This window comes from Phycodurus eques, unplaced genomic scaffold (genome assembly GCF_024500275.1).
Source record: "Phycodurus eques isolate BA_2022a unplaced genomic scaffold, UOR_Pequ_1.1 contig_89, whole genome shotgun sequence".
Taxonomy (NCBI): Eukaryota; Metazoa; Chordata; class Actinopteri; order Syngnathiformes; family Syngnathidae; genus Phycodurus; species Phycodurus eques.
This window is the reverse complement of record NW_026904086.1, coordinates 110,211-124,658: the sequence shown is the minus strand read 5'-3', so window position 1 is coordinate 124,658 and position 14,448 is coordinate 110,211.

Genomic DNA, 14,448 nt, shown 5'->3' with positions numbered 1-14,448 from the left:
TCCCCCGAGCCGCATCGGCCACAGTGTACAAGTATTTGATTCCTCTAGATGTGCCCCAAAAAGTGGAGCAGTGTCCCATTCGGCTTCGGAGGGGTAAGGGAACTTGTCCCAGCAAAGCTCCTGGTATCTTCTCGGGTCACCCAGAGCAACTCTCAACAAGTCCCAGCATGGATCCCATAAAGTATCAAAGTGCCCCGTCCAGAGCTCCGGAGGTCACCCAGATCGGCAAAAGTGTTTGATTCCTCCAGAGGTGCCCCAAAAAGTGAAGGAGTGTCCTGGGAACTTGTCCCTGCAAAGCCCCTCGTATCTTCACGGGACAGACCCCCAAAAGTAACAAAAGTCCCAAAAAGTAACAAAGTACCCCTTACGGAGGTCCGGAGGTCACGCAGAGCATCTTGCACTCAGTCCCAGTAAAGTCCCAGCATGGATCCCAAAATGTGAAAAAGTACCCCTTACGGAGCTCCGAAGGTCACGCAGATCCCAAAATGCCCCAAAGTCCCTCGAAGGGCCCCCGTTTAACCCCCGGAAGTGCCACTTAAAGCCTGGAAGTGCCCTCCAAAAGTACCCGTATGGTGCCCCAAAGCGCGGCAGAGTACCCCTGATTAAGGCCTCCAAAGCCACCCCGGCAGCGTGGAAAAGTATCCGGAAAAGCGGGTGGCTGTTAAAAGATGGTTTGCAGAGGTCTCTCGTGTCCAACGGCCGGTGCTGCACGAAACCATCCCACCGCGGTTCCCCTAAGTGCCCTGTGCCGCAAAATGAGGGTTCCCCAGGGTGTCCCCACGTGTCCCCAATTCAAATGTGTTCACTTGGGGCACCGTGCCCCAAATTGGAGTCTAAAAGTAATACGAAAAACTCACAAAGTACGCCATAATGTTGCCCCAAAATGTTCCGGTCCCTCTCGCGCACCGTTTGATCAAAAATCTTCTTCACCTTGAAGGAACCTGCGTTTTAAAATCTCCGATACCTCCCGTGGTTCCACGCGTGTTTGTTTTCGTGAAGGAACTTCATTCACAACAATGTATAAAAACCAACCAATTTATTCCTGACAGAGGAGTCTATACATTTTGCAGAGCTCTGGGTTCGTAACTACCCTATCTTATCCTGAGCAGATAAAGTAGTCGAACTAAAACTATCTGATTCTACCCCAGACTTATACAATGTTTCAAAACGGGCCAGTATGGAATCGCTGTCGTCTGATTGGTCCGTAATCTGACGTCATCGTTGTTCGGCAGAATGATGACTATCTGATCTGGCTCCAGAAGCCGCCTCCAGGTGTCGCCTGTAGATGTCGCCTGCATTCAATGTTTATAGTGGCTCCCCGCAGTTCCTTTCTTCCTTGATATCTGTCTCCAAATACCCCCTGATGGGGGCCAAATATCCCCCGATGGGGGCCTTCCTGCAATATACTCCTATACTCCAATACACATTCTCTTCCAAACTAGTTAGAATTACATATTACAATATAAAGTATTCTATATTCCCTTCAATCCCCCAAGTTGATCTTCTGATAATCAGAAGATCAACAACCCCTATGCCTACTACCTTTTTCACTACAATACTCAATAAACCTAATCTAAGCACAGCAAAACAAAACTTTAAATTTTAAAATTTAAAGAGAGGATACACCGGTATCGTTCAATGGAGCGAGCGATTCCATGGCCACCCTGTCCTCGTCCAGGGACAGCAGCTGATATTGGCCATAGGGGTCCTTACCCACAAAGGCCTTGAGGACAATTCTGAGAACCAGGTTCCTGAGACAAGGGATAATACAACATCCACAAATAGCAAGCACAGCCATGACAATTATGATGGTAGTTGTCAAAGTCAGTATGAGACCTCTCCATTTACCAAACATCCTATTAAGCAGACTATAGAATGGGTTGTCCTCCACTCCAGACATTGATTTAAGTTTAACAGACATGGCTTGCAAACCTTTCATGGCTCTGGTGATCTTTCCGTTCGGCGCCGTATTAATGGGGATAATTGTGCAACAATGTCCTTTAATTCGAGAGCAGGCACCCCCTTCTTCCGCTAACATACTATCAAGGACCAACTGATTTTGGAATGCCATGAGAGATGTAGCTGATAGTTGCTCATGGATGCCCTCCGTTAGTTGAGAGGTGAAAATCACCAATCTTTGAATTTGGTAATGATGGAAATTTATGAAATAATTTTTTTTATTCGGAGTTACCCATATAAAAATACTCTCTAGACCTGCGGAAATTTGACAGCGAGCTTTATACTCATCCGGGACACCTCTGGGAATTCCAATGGCATCCAGGTAGGTGGGGTCCTCACCTTCTTCCCAAGCATTTCCACCCACGTTGAAGCCACTGACCATACGGCGGAAACGGTTCAAGCTACCCCACCAGTCACGCTCCCAGGTGAAATCCGCCATTTGAGTGATTTCCTGCTCAGAGAGGGGCTTAATCACTGTGGGAGCTATCATAGAGACCAATGCACAAGTGCCTGTCCATTCCCCAGGCAGGAAGTCCCACAACAGACCATCCCCACACATCCACCACAAATCAGACCTCATTTTACTTAATCGGGCCGCATCATAATAATCCATAAAAAGTGTAATATCATAAAATTTACATAAAAATATATTTACATAAAAAGTAAATATCGTATCCCGCCGGGTCGCCCCAGCGTGCACAATTTACCACCTTACACAATTCAAATTGGTATACCGACTTTTCCCACAATGTGTAGTTCAATTCTTGGGCCCCTGTTGGCTTCACGGCCCTCTTGGTCACTCTTTCTCCTTGTATTGAAGGCATTCCAAAATAGATTCCTGTAACTATAATCAGGGAGATCACCAGAGTCATAATTATAACCTTCTTTGACCAGACATACAGGCTGTACATATTTCCCCCTTTGTTAAATGACTAATTTAACACCAAAACACAGTATCCACACACAACCCCATACACAAACCAGCAGGTCGTCTCCTTCCGTCGGAGAGGCCCCTGACCAGACCTGCAAACAAACCCTTCTATAAATTAATCACAACTCTGCAAAAGATACCCGTGCCAAAGGGATGGACTACATAATTCCTGTGTACATACTCCAGAGAAGGGACAAGTCGGCAATTGTCACCCAACATTGATATTATCCATCCATCCATCTATCCATCCATTTTCTGAGCCGCTTCTCCTCACTAGGGTCGCGGGCGTGCTGGAGCCTATCCCAGCTGTCATCGGGCAGGAGGCGGGGTACACCCTGAACTGGTTGCCAGCCAATCACAGGGCACATCGAAACAAACAACCATTCACACTCACAGTCATGCCTACGGCAATTTAGAGTCTCCAATTAATGTATGTTTTTGGGATGTGGGAGGAAACCGGAGTGACCGGAGAAAACCCACGCACGCACCGGGAGAACATGCAAACTCCACACAGGCGGGGCCGGGGATTGAACCTGGGTCCTCAGAACTGTGAGGCTGACGCTCTAACCTGTCGGCCACCATGCCGCCACATGGACAACAATTAAGTATAAATGAACAGCATAGAGCAGTGGTTCTCTGTTGAATGGTGCGGGTTCCCTCGACTGGTACCTGAAAAAAATCCCAATTAAATATTCAAACTGCGTATTGTCACAGCGGTTTCAACTTTTCTTAAACACAGTTTAGTACTTCTGTTAAGCGCGCGCGCACACACACACACACACACACACACACACACACACATTCTGTACAATTACAAGTATTATTTTCATGTCTATTTGGTCCAAATAAGATGCATGCAGTTAGGATGGTGCGGCTGCCTGTGCCCATGCAAACTGTTTTTATTAAGGTATGTAAGTTTTTTTCCGCAAGTGTACTCATTGTTCAGCTTCAAACATGCATTCTGAACTTATATGTATTTTTTTTTACTATTGCAGGATGAAGTCAGTAAAATTCGCAATCTGGAGAGAAGCCGAGTAGTAGTCCATCTGCAAATCGGCGCTTTCTGAGTTCACTCACCTGAGTGCCCGTTTGAATGCCTTTGGGATGACAATGAACAGCACCGAGCATACTGAAATAAATGTGAGTTCATAAATGACGACATTGGGGCCACTCAAAAGGCAGCGGCCTATTTCTGGTCCCCATCTGTTAAGGTCCCATTCTCTATGTAGTATGGCCGAAAAGTAGGGATGTCCCAGGGAAAACAACCTAATTTTAGCATTACCACAACCATATTATTGACACACATTTTAAAACGATTGCATAAGTGTACTACCACTATATAAAAGTATCGTTTATGATTATGCACACTATTTTACAATGTATTTGCTAGCAAAACAAACCAATTTACCTATTTAAAATTAGAGTCCCAAACAGAGCATGGATAAATCATTACTCACCCAATTACTAAACTTCATTTTAATAATAGTTTGTTTTCCTATGCAATCCTCTTTGAAGGAGTCTGGGCTTTTAAACTTTTGCACATATCTTTATATGTCTACACTACAAACAGGGTTTGGAGGGTAACCCTTACTTTAAAGATAGATGGGTAGAGAGATGTGTCATGAACGGAACAGAGGATAGGACCCAAAAATGCACGACTCCAAAACAAATGGACAGTTTCCAAAAAGAGAGGTTTAATAGACGGGCATAGGTCGGTACACAGGCAGGCAATACAAGAAAGGCAACAGTATCCAAGAACATGAGGCAAAGAGGCAAGGTTGATAATCGGAACAGGGTCAAAGTCTTACTGTGAGTCTGTGACAAGGAATGCTGGAATGTGACGACAAGGTTAACGAACTGGCAACGAGAGGGAATGAGACACTGAGGTTAAATACAATCGGTAATTAGGTATGAACGAGGCACAGGTGGTGAAGATGCTCACAGGAGCAGGTGTGTGAGAAACGAGGAAGAAGAAGAAAAAACCTGGAACACACACTCACAGACACACACACACATGACAAGATGGATAGATTTGCTTGCTACTGAATAGATAAATAGACGGATGGACGCATAGTTAGCTAACCTTTGCATATAACTGTTTGTTATAACAAGTGAAATGAAAACAAGAGACAAATTAAGCAGAAAATCTTTGCAGTTCGGGGTAAACAGACTTTTACTGCCCACATCAGCAAGTGCATGGATGATGTCACCACCACGAAGTCCATCCCTGTCCGTGCTAATCAGAACCCATGGCTGTTGGGGGAGGTCTACAGACTACTGAAGGTCCGCAACACGGCTTTTATATCTGGGAATGAGGAGGGCCTGAGGACAGCCAGGGCCAATTTGTCCCGTGGTATCAAGGAGGCCAAGAGGGATTACTCCAGGAAGATCGCCCACCGCTTCATTGACAGCAGTGACACCAGGAGTCTGTGGCGTGGTATTCAGACCATTACGGACTATAAACCCACACCACAGACCTGCGACAGCTCCACCACCCTGCCAAATGAGCTAAATGACTTCTTTGCTCACTTTGAGGCAAACAACAGCACTCCTGCACACAAGACTCCACCCTCCTGGTGACCGAGTGCTGACACTGACCTGGGACAGCGTGAAAAGATCTCTCGACAGGATCAACACACGAAAAGCCCCGGGCCCAGATAACATACATGGTCGTATTCTGAGGGACTGTGCAGCTGAACTCACAGATGTCTTCACAGACATTTTTAACACCTCCTTGAATCAGGCTCTTTTCCCCACGTGCTTCAAAGCCACCACCATCATCCCAGTCCCGAAGAAGTCATCTCCCTCCTGCCTCAATGACTACCGTCCGGTGGCGCTCACCCCCATCCTGATGAAGTGCTTCAAGTGGCTAATCATGCACCACATCTTGTCCTCCACCCCCCCCCCCCCCCCCCACTCCTTGGACCCCTTCCTCACCTGCAAAGTCCTCCGCATAGCAGGGGATGCCACCCATCCATCACACAGCCTCTTCAGTCTGCTGCCATCAGGCAGGAGACTGCGGAGTCTCCGGCCCAGGACGAGCCGACTCAGTTTTATTCATAAGGCCTCTCAGGAATCTGAACTCTCTGCCCGCTCTGCCCCCTCTACCTCTTCTATCCTTTGCCCACCTGAACTCTGACACCCCACAAACATGCACATGCACACACATTCACGCACCGATTACCTATCGCAGCCGATTTCCCAGATCGGGTCCCGACATATGTCGGGAACGACAAAACTTCTTGTAGTGACATAAGCCACGACAAACGATTTGGCCCAATGACGCCAATGAAGTATGGCAAATTGGATTTTTTTGGGATATCTTCCATGCAGTGTGACATATCAACAACAACTCTCCGACAGCGCAACTTGACGGAGACCAGTCGGATTGCGTATTGTGACCGGCGCATCGCCTCCCGTACTTGCCGTTGTCAACATACTTGCGCGCTGTTGTTAACATTTATTCTCACGCACAAACCAATGTTTACCGAAGCTTTAGGGCATGATTCAACGGAACGCCGGCATGTTTACGTGCAACCGTATGTGCTTGCGCTTGATAAGGTACATACGGTTTTGTTGCCTGCTTGCGAGCCGTATTGTATGAAAAGTACGTGAACATACATCAAGCAATCCTTCAATGAACATTCTCACCCGAGCAACAGTGACGAACATGTTTTTCCTCATTTTGTTCCCCTACAGTCACTCACATGCACATGCACATGCACACACAGAAACAAGACATTGGCGCGGCGCATTGTTGTTGTCGTCGCCATCGTAACGAGTGTGTCCCGTCGCGTTGACCGGTGACACATTTTCTGCTTACACCTCTCGGACAGTGTTTGACTTGACAAGATAAAGCCCACTGATGGTAAAAGACGGGATAGGGTGCTATCAGAATAAATGTCGAGTAGTGTTGCCACTGTCTGCCCGAAAAACGACAAGATTTGATGGCAGTAGTCTGACATAGTGTTAAATATATTTTAGAAGTTATCATTTATTTGCTTTGCTTGCATTAGTATTATGGACGATTTTGAGAAAGGAAGATGTCTCGCCTTCAAGAAGATGACTCAGCAGGAATCATCAGAGAGAAGGGCGCCTTGACCAAGGACGTGGCCGGGACGTGGCAGGTGTTGGTCCCATGTCTTCACCTTGAAACCCTACCCTTAGTGTGTTGTGTCTTGTAGCTTAGTACGTTATAAACCTCCCTATTTCAAATAAATCAAGGAGCGACGGGAGAGATTGTTTAGAGCGTGATGAGAGGCTGTAATCTGAACAATCTCCCATATGCCCTCCTCATGAGAAAAAGAAACCAACGTCTTCATTCCTTTTGTGTCTATTTTTTATAATGTTGGGTAAGATAAATCCAACATTTAATTGGTCCTTCGAGCCGGATGTCAATACACCCGAGGATTCCAGTTGTGGAGCCGACATCCAGTTAAGAGACCGTGGCCAGGGCAATTGAGACCCTTTCCGGGACTGGTCTTCGTTCTCCTCAACTGGGATCTGAAGGTTGACGACAATCCACAGGATTGAAGACGACTTTGGTGAGGTAAATTTGAAAATGTTTTAGGAAAAAGGATTAAAGAGTGAGTGAATTGCGCGACGAAGAAGTCTGCGGCAGAATAAACCTTGTGTAATACTAGTCACTGGCAAGTAATAGAGGGACGGCGGAGTCCGACAAATTCCGCGTGGATGGCGGAGTCCTGTACGTACTTAAATTCCGTGTTTAATAAACCTTGTGTAATACTAGTCACTGGCAAAGTAAAAGAGGGACGGCGGAGTCCGACAAATTCCGCGAGGACGGCGGAATACTGTACGTACTTAAATTCCGTGTTTTCGTGTGTTTGCAAAAATTTGACTAGTATCGTGTGAATGTGTAAAAGTATGAATCTATAGACAGGATTGAAAGTGACAACTGGGTTTGGAAGCAAATGCAAGAATCCTCCGCCCCATGTGGGTAGAAGCTTGAGGATTACCAAAACCCAGACATTCATTGTCACCCTGTCATTTTGAATAAAGTCAGTATTTAGGTCACTCTAGGTGCAAATAAACTTACTTCCAAATTCACAAAATGGGAAAAAATAACAGTAAAACGGATCCAAAAGAACGCCTAACGTGTAAAGATTGGAAATATGTTCAACTCCAAAACCCTTCCAAAATAAAACATTTAAACACGTGGATAACCAAATACGGTTTCGCTGGCCAGCTAAATTCGCAAAAATTAGTTCAACTTCGAAACGAAATAAAGTGTCGACACAAAAATAATATATCACAAATAGAAAAAGAGGGATATGACGACTTACTCTTCTGGCAAAACATGGCGTCTAAAAGAGAAAAAAAAAAGAAAACAAATTTAATTGAATTTTGGTCAATAGGACCTGGACTAATGAGGATGTGAAAAAGGCCGTAGCCGGCATCACACCCTACAAAGTAGACATTGTCCAATTTGTTGAGGAAATGGAAAATGTTAGACAGTCCTATCATTTAAATGGAACAGAAACTCAACAAATTTGGATGACTGCAATGGGGCCTGATTGGCACCTTTGCCGAGGAGATTGGGACCCAAAACACCATGGTGTTGTAATGCCACATAATGACAGAGAATTACAACATCGAGTTTGGGCTTTAATAGAAAGAACCACAGCCAGGTTTTGCAAAAGGTCAAATTTCACGGAAATTAGTCGGGTGAAACAAAAAGACGAGGAACCTTTTGAAGAGTATAGGGTTAGAATGGCCGCTTGTTTTAAAGCAAAGAGAGGCTTGAATGGGCCCTTATCAACAACAGTTAAAAAATGCTTTACATGCGAATTCGAAAGAACACATTAACAGATGGGTAGATAAACATTGGATAAACCTAGCAACTGGCCCTCTGGAGGAATATGTTAATCATGCCCTCCACGCAGAAAGAGTGTTAGGACAAAAAAAAAAAAAAGAAGATAGATGTCTTCCTCAACGAAGAAGCAGAAATATACTATCAAGGCAGAGGGGGAGCAAATTTTAGAGGACGCGGCAGAGGCCGTGGGAGAGGAAGATATGGTAGAGGTCGAGGTAGTTATGATAATACAGGCTGTTGGTGCTGTGGAGAGAAAGGCCACATTGCACGTGACTGCCCTAAAAGAAATAAAAGAGAATACGGACAAACAACCGCATGACTAAGCCAGCCTGTTTCCCAACTTAACAAATCCTCTTGTGTAATCATTAAAGAGAATGAGGAAGTGGATTTCAATTTACAGGACATTCTGAGTTTGGACACTGAAAAACCTGAAATAACCTTGTCAGTCAATGGGAAAGAAATCAAATTTCTTTGCGATACAGGAGCATGTAGGACTGCATGTCGGGAAAAGATTCCAAGTTCCAAACTATCGGGACATAAGGCAATAGTTAGATCTGCAAATGGGCAAATTACTTTTGCCTTGGAACTTGAGCCTGTGTGGATTAGAGACCCTCAGGGGAGATCTTGTTGAATGCCCATTTTCGAAGTCCCGGAGTGCCCTGTGAATTTGTTGGGAAGAGATGGCTTATTCCAACTAGGACTCGTACTCATTCCATCATCAAATGGAAATATTGTAGTGAAACGAAAACATGAAATAAAAAGAGAGGACCTCTATGTGACACTGGAAAGCAGAGAAATCACATTCTATTACACAATCGATATCTCAGACAAACCACCGTTAAACATGGGAAAAGCCCTGTTGTCCGCAGCCTTGCAGCTTATAACGGAAGTAAAAGACAATAAAAAAGGTGATGAGCTGCATATAACTCTGTGGTACAAAAACACACCAGGGCCAGACCCAGGATATGAAAAAAAGTTACGACATGCGACACCTGATAAAATGACTATATTATCTGTACTCAGACAATGAAGCAAAAGTCACGGCAGGAATTATTTTACCAGACAAATTAAAGGAACTGTATAAAAATACAAGTGTCCCACACATTTCATTGTGCAAAGATTATGAGTCACAGTGGAAACATATGGGAACATTAGTAAAACAAGGACAGGAGACAGATGATTGGCAGCAAATAGAAAACAAACTGGAATACAGTGCATCAACTGGCCTAATTAGGAAGGCGATGTTTTGGACAATACAGGGTGATGAAGGGAAACACATGCAGTATTCTGCAGTAATACAGAGAGCAGCATGCGTACCAGATCCACACACTGTTAAATTAATTGAGACCAGACGCTACTGTGTTTACAGTGGGGGACATAAATAATGCCTTCTTTTCTGTACCAGTAGAAAAGAACAGTCAATTTTGGTTTGCATTCACATTTGAGGGAAAAAAATATACATTTACTAGATTACCACAAGGTTACTGTGAAAGTCCAACAATTTATTCACAAGTAATGAGAATAAGCATGTCTAAATTCACTCCCCCAGGAGGGAGCCAAATTTTACTCTATGGAGATGATGTTCTCCTGGCATCTCCAGATGGAGAGACATGCATCAAAGATTCATTGGCCTTACTGCATCATCTCGCAGAAGAGGGACATAAAGTTAACAAAAATAAATTGCAATTGTGTAAAAGGCAAGTCAAATATCTAGGCCATAATTTAAGTGAAGGAGGAAGGACTATATTAGAAGACAGGAAAACTATAGTCTTAAAAAATCCTAAAGAAACAGAATAGTCATTTTTAGGTCTGACGAATTATTATTATTATTATTATTAATCAGTTTATTTGAAAGGGGACAATGCAATTTCATAAAACACATGAAATACACATGGTTAAAAAAGCCAGAATTAGCCAGAAGGCTAGTTTTCATCTGTAGTCCCCTGGCCATGATGTAAAAAAGCAGTAAAATACATCTACAAGACAATATAATATAAAACAGGATACATAAAGACTTACTATTAAGAGAGAATAAAACCACAAATCATTTGATCATAACAAAAAAAACAAAACAAAAAAAAACATCATAACATACTTGTCTTTTAGTGTTGGCAGCTATAGGTGTTAACTAACCACATTTTCAGTTTTTTTGTGAAGGCCTTGTATGTTGTAAGCAGTTTAACCTCCTCAGGTACTGAGTTCCACTCACCAGCGCTCCTCACTGACCAGGCTGACTTACTGAAAGTGCTCCTGCGCAGAGGAATGAGACAGTCACCTCTGACAGAGCCTCGAGTGACACGCTCAGAGCTGTTTCTTTGGCTGATGAACTCAGCCAGAGGAGCTGGAGCCAAATCATGCAGTACTTTATAAATCAAATTTAAATCTGCAAATATGTGAAGACTGTCCCAGTTTAAAAGACTGTATTTTTTTAAAATTGCACAGTGATGATAGTGCCTTGGTTTTTTATCCATCACTTTAATTACTTGTTTGTACAAAACTTCCAATGGTTTTTTTTGCATTCTGACCAGCCTGGGACCAACTGGTTATGCAATAGTTAAAGTGACGAAGAATCATTGAATATAAGTACATTTTTGCGGCTTCAGTTGACATTTCATTTCGAATTGCACGAAAATTTGCGAGGTTTAATTTGATATTTTTACACAATTTGTCAATATGGGCTTTAAAGGAAAGCTGTGAATCTATTATTAACCCAAGATATTTGTATTGGCTGACAATTTGCATTTTTTCTCCATTAACAACTATGTCGGGATCAGGTGATACTCTATTTGTTTTAGTGAAATACATGCCTACAGTTTTAGAAACGTTTAGCTGTAGACAGCACTCCTGCAACCAAGTTGTGACACAGGACATTGTATTAGTGAGTTTAGCAGCAACAGTATCTTTGGAGCGACCATGAACAAAGAAAACCGTGTCGTCTGCATACATTACGCACTCTGCTTCAGAACAAACAGTGGGCAAATCGTTGATATAAAGACTAAATAAAAGGGGGCCTAATATTGATCCCTGAGGGACTCCAGAGGTTAGCCTAAGAGACTCTGATCTGTAGTTGTTAACTGATACAGATTGTGTTCGGTCATGCAGATATGATTCAATCCAGCTCACAGCTTTGTGAGAGAAGTTAAATTTTGAGAGCTTGGTAAGAAGAACAGAGTGATTTACTGTATCGAAAGATTTCCTGAGGTCCAAGAACACCGCCCCTACAACTCCACCCTTGTCGAGAGAAGATTTTATTTTCTCAATGAAGAGGCATGTAGCCATTTCAGTGGAATGCTTGGATCTGAAACCAAACTGCATGGCGTGGAGAGAGGGGGAGCTGCTGTTTAAATAATGGACAATCTGCTCTGACACCCATTTTTCTGCAACTTTGGAAATGGCCGGAAGAATGCTTATAGGATCGGTAGTTATTCAGACAATTTGAGTCACCGGATTTAAAGACAGGGGTAACAATAGCAGATTTCCAGGCCTTTGGAAAGTGACCAGATGAAATTGAAAGATTAATGATTGAGGCAATAGGAGTAGCAAGAGTTGAACCTAGATCTTTGAGCATGTTCGTGTCCATTCCAAAAACATCCTTTGCCTTAGATGGTTTGAGTGAATGAATTAAATCGATAACTTTGGTCTCAGTAATATTTGTAATAGTAAAGAACTGCGTTGCAGACAATGCAGGGTATTCCTTCCTTTGTTTTACTGCAAACTTAGAAGAGATTTCTGACACAGATTCAATGAAGTAGTTGTTAAAAGCATCAGCCATCACTTGAGGTTCCGTCAGGATGTTTCCATTTAATTTAATTTGCATTAGTTTTGTTTTGTTATTTTGTGTATTACCCAATAGTTTTTTAATATAATTCCAGGTTATTTTTGAATTTCCCTTCGCACTATTCAAAGCAGTAATGAAAAAGTCAGCTTTAGATTTTCTTATTTCTTTCACTACCCTATTTCTCAGTGAAATAAAGTGGTGTCTATTGTATCCTGATTTGACCGACAATTTCAAGGAATGATCGCGTTCTTTCATCAGTTTCAGAATAAATGTGTTTAACCAAGGAAGGCCATTCTTTCTAGCTTTTAGTTTAATTATCCGTGTAAATTGTATAATAATTTTTTGTATTTTGTTTGGCAAATTTAGAACAATCCTCATCTAAATTTTTACCAGCAAGTAATACATCCCAGTTTACTTCTTGGATAGAATCTTGGAAATTTTGTTGTTCATGTTTTGGTATCCTATTGGATTCAGTGGTGGCCAAGGGTTTGAAGCGCTTTTTATTTAATTTTCTTGTGACCATTATAAGATTGTGATCAGACAATCCTGTGAGCATATTGTATGGCTTCAAGATCCTTTCTGGCCTATTAGTAAAAGCTAGATCAATCTGAGTTCGGGTGGAGTTTGTAATTCTCGTAGGGCCATTAATTACCTGAGTCATATCCATATCATCCATGACCCTTTTCAATTGTTTCCTAACTTTGTTAACTTCCCAATTAACATTTAGGTCACCCATTATTATCACCTCTTTTGCAAGATTGAGTTGTTTCAGTAAAATTTCCAGCTTTTCATAAAAAGCGGCATTTGATGAGGGAGGCCTATAAATAACTACAAGAATAAAAGACATTTGCTGTGACAAAGAAACAGTTAGTCCAAGAAATTCTAATCCATTCTCATATGTAACATGTATTTCATTACAATTAAAAGTGTCCTTGGCATAAATCATAACACCTCCTCCCTTAGAACCCTGTCTGTCGTTTCTAAACATTTTATAACCAGGCACAGATAGTATTGCTGAGGGCGAAGATTCATGGAGCCATGTCTCAGATAGGCAGAGGAAGTCAATATTTGAGTCAGTGAGAAGGTGTTTGACCTGATCACTTTTTGTTAAAATGCTTCGTATATTTAAGTGTGCACAAATAATGCCTTTTGGTTTACGTGTTGAGTCCCATATTAATTTAGAGTTATTAACGGTTTGGAACACCCTGCATTTCCGGTGCTTGAGTATTGCGGGGTTTGGAAGCCCCCTGTTTCTTTTATTGGCAATGTTTGCATATAGCTTTACGCTGCCAGCTTCCGCATCAGCCGGCAGTGGTGGGGGCCCAGGCGGCAGTGGTGGAGGCCAGCCGGCAGTGGTGGAGGCCCAGCCGGCAGTGGTGGAGGCCCAGCCGGCAGTGGTGGAGGCCCAGCCGGCAGTGGTGGAGGTACAGCTAGCAGTGGTGGAAGCCAAGCTAGCAGTGGTGGAGGCCCGGTCAGCAGAGAGCATGGATTCCAAACTATGCAGAAATTGTTGCACCATTGTCAAAATTAATGTATGAAGACAACCTTAAAATGACATCACCTGTTTAATGGAGGACAGAGGCAGAAAAGGCCTTCTGTGACATTAAACAACATTTGGTGTCCAGTACTGCGCTGGGCCTTCCAAATTTAATGATAAAACATTCATTCAAATGGTAGATTTTAAAAACTATTACATGACCTCCGTACTTATACAACAATACGGTGATAAGCTAAGACCAATAGCGTATTTTGCAACTAAATTGGACAGCGTGACGTGTGCATTACCGCATTGTGTCAGAGCAGTTGTGGCAGCCTTGATGGCAGTAGAGAGCAGTTCCACAATTGTGTTATTTCATCCATTAACTCTTAAGGTTCCACATACAGTGTCTGCTCTCCTATTGCAAACGAATATGCCATTTTTATCACCTGCAAGACATTTATCTTGCA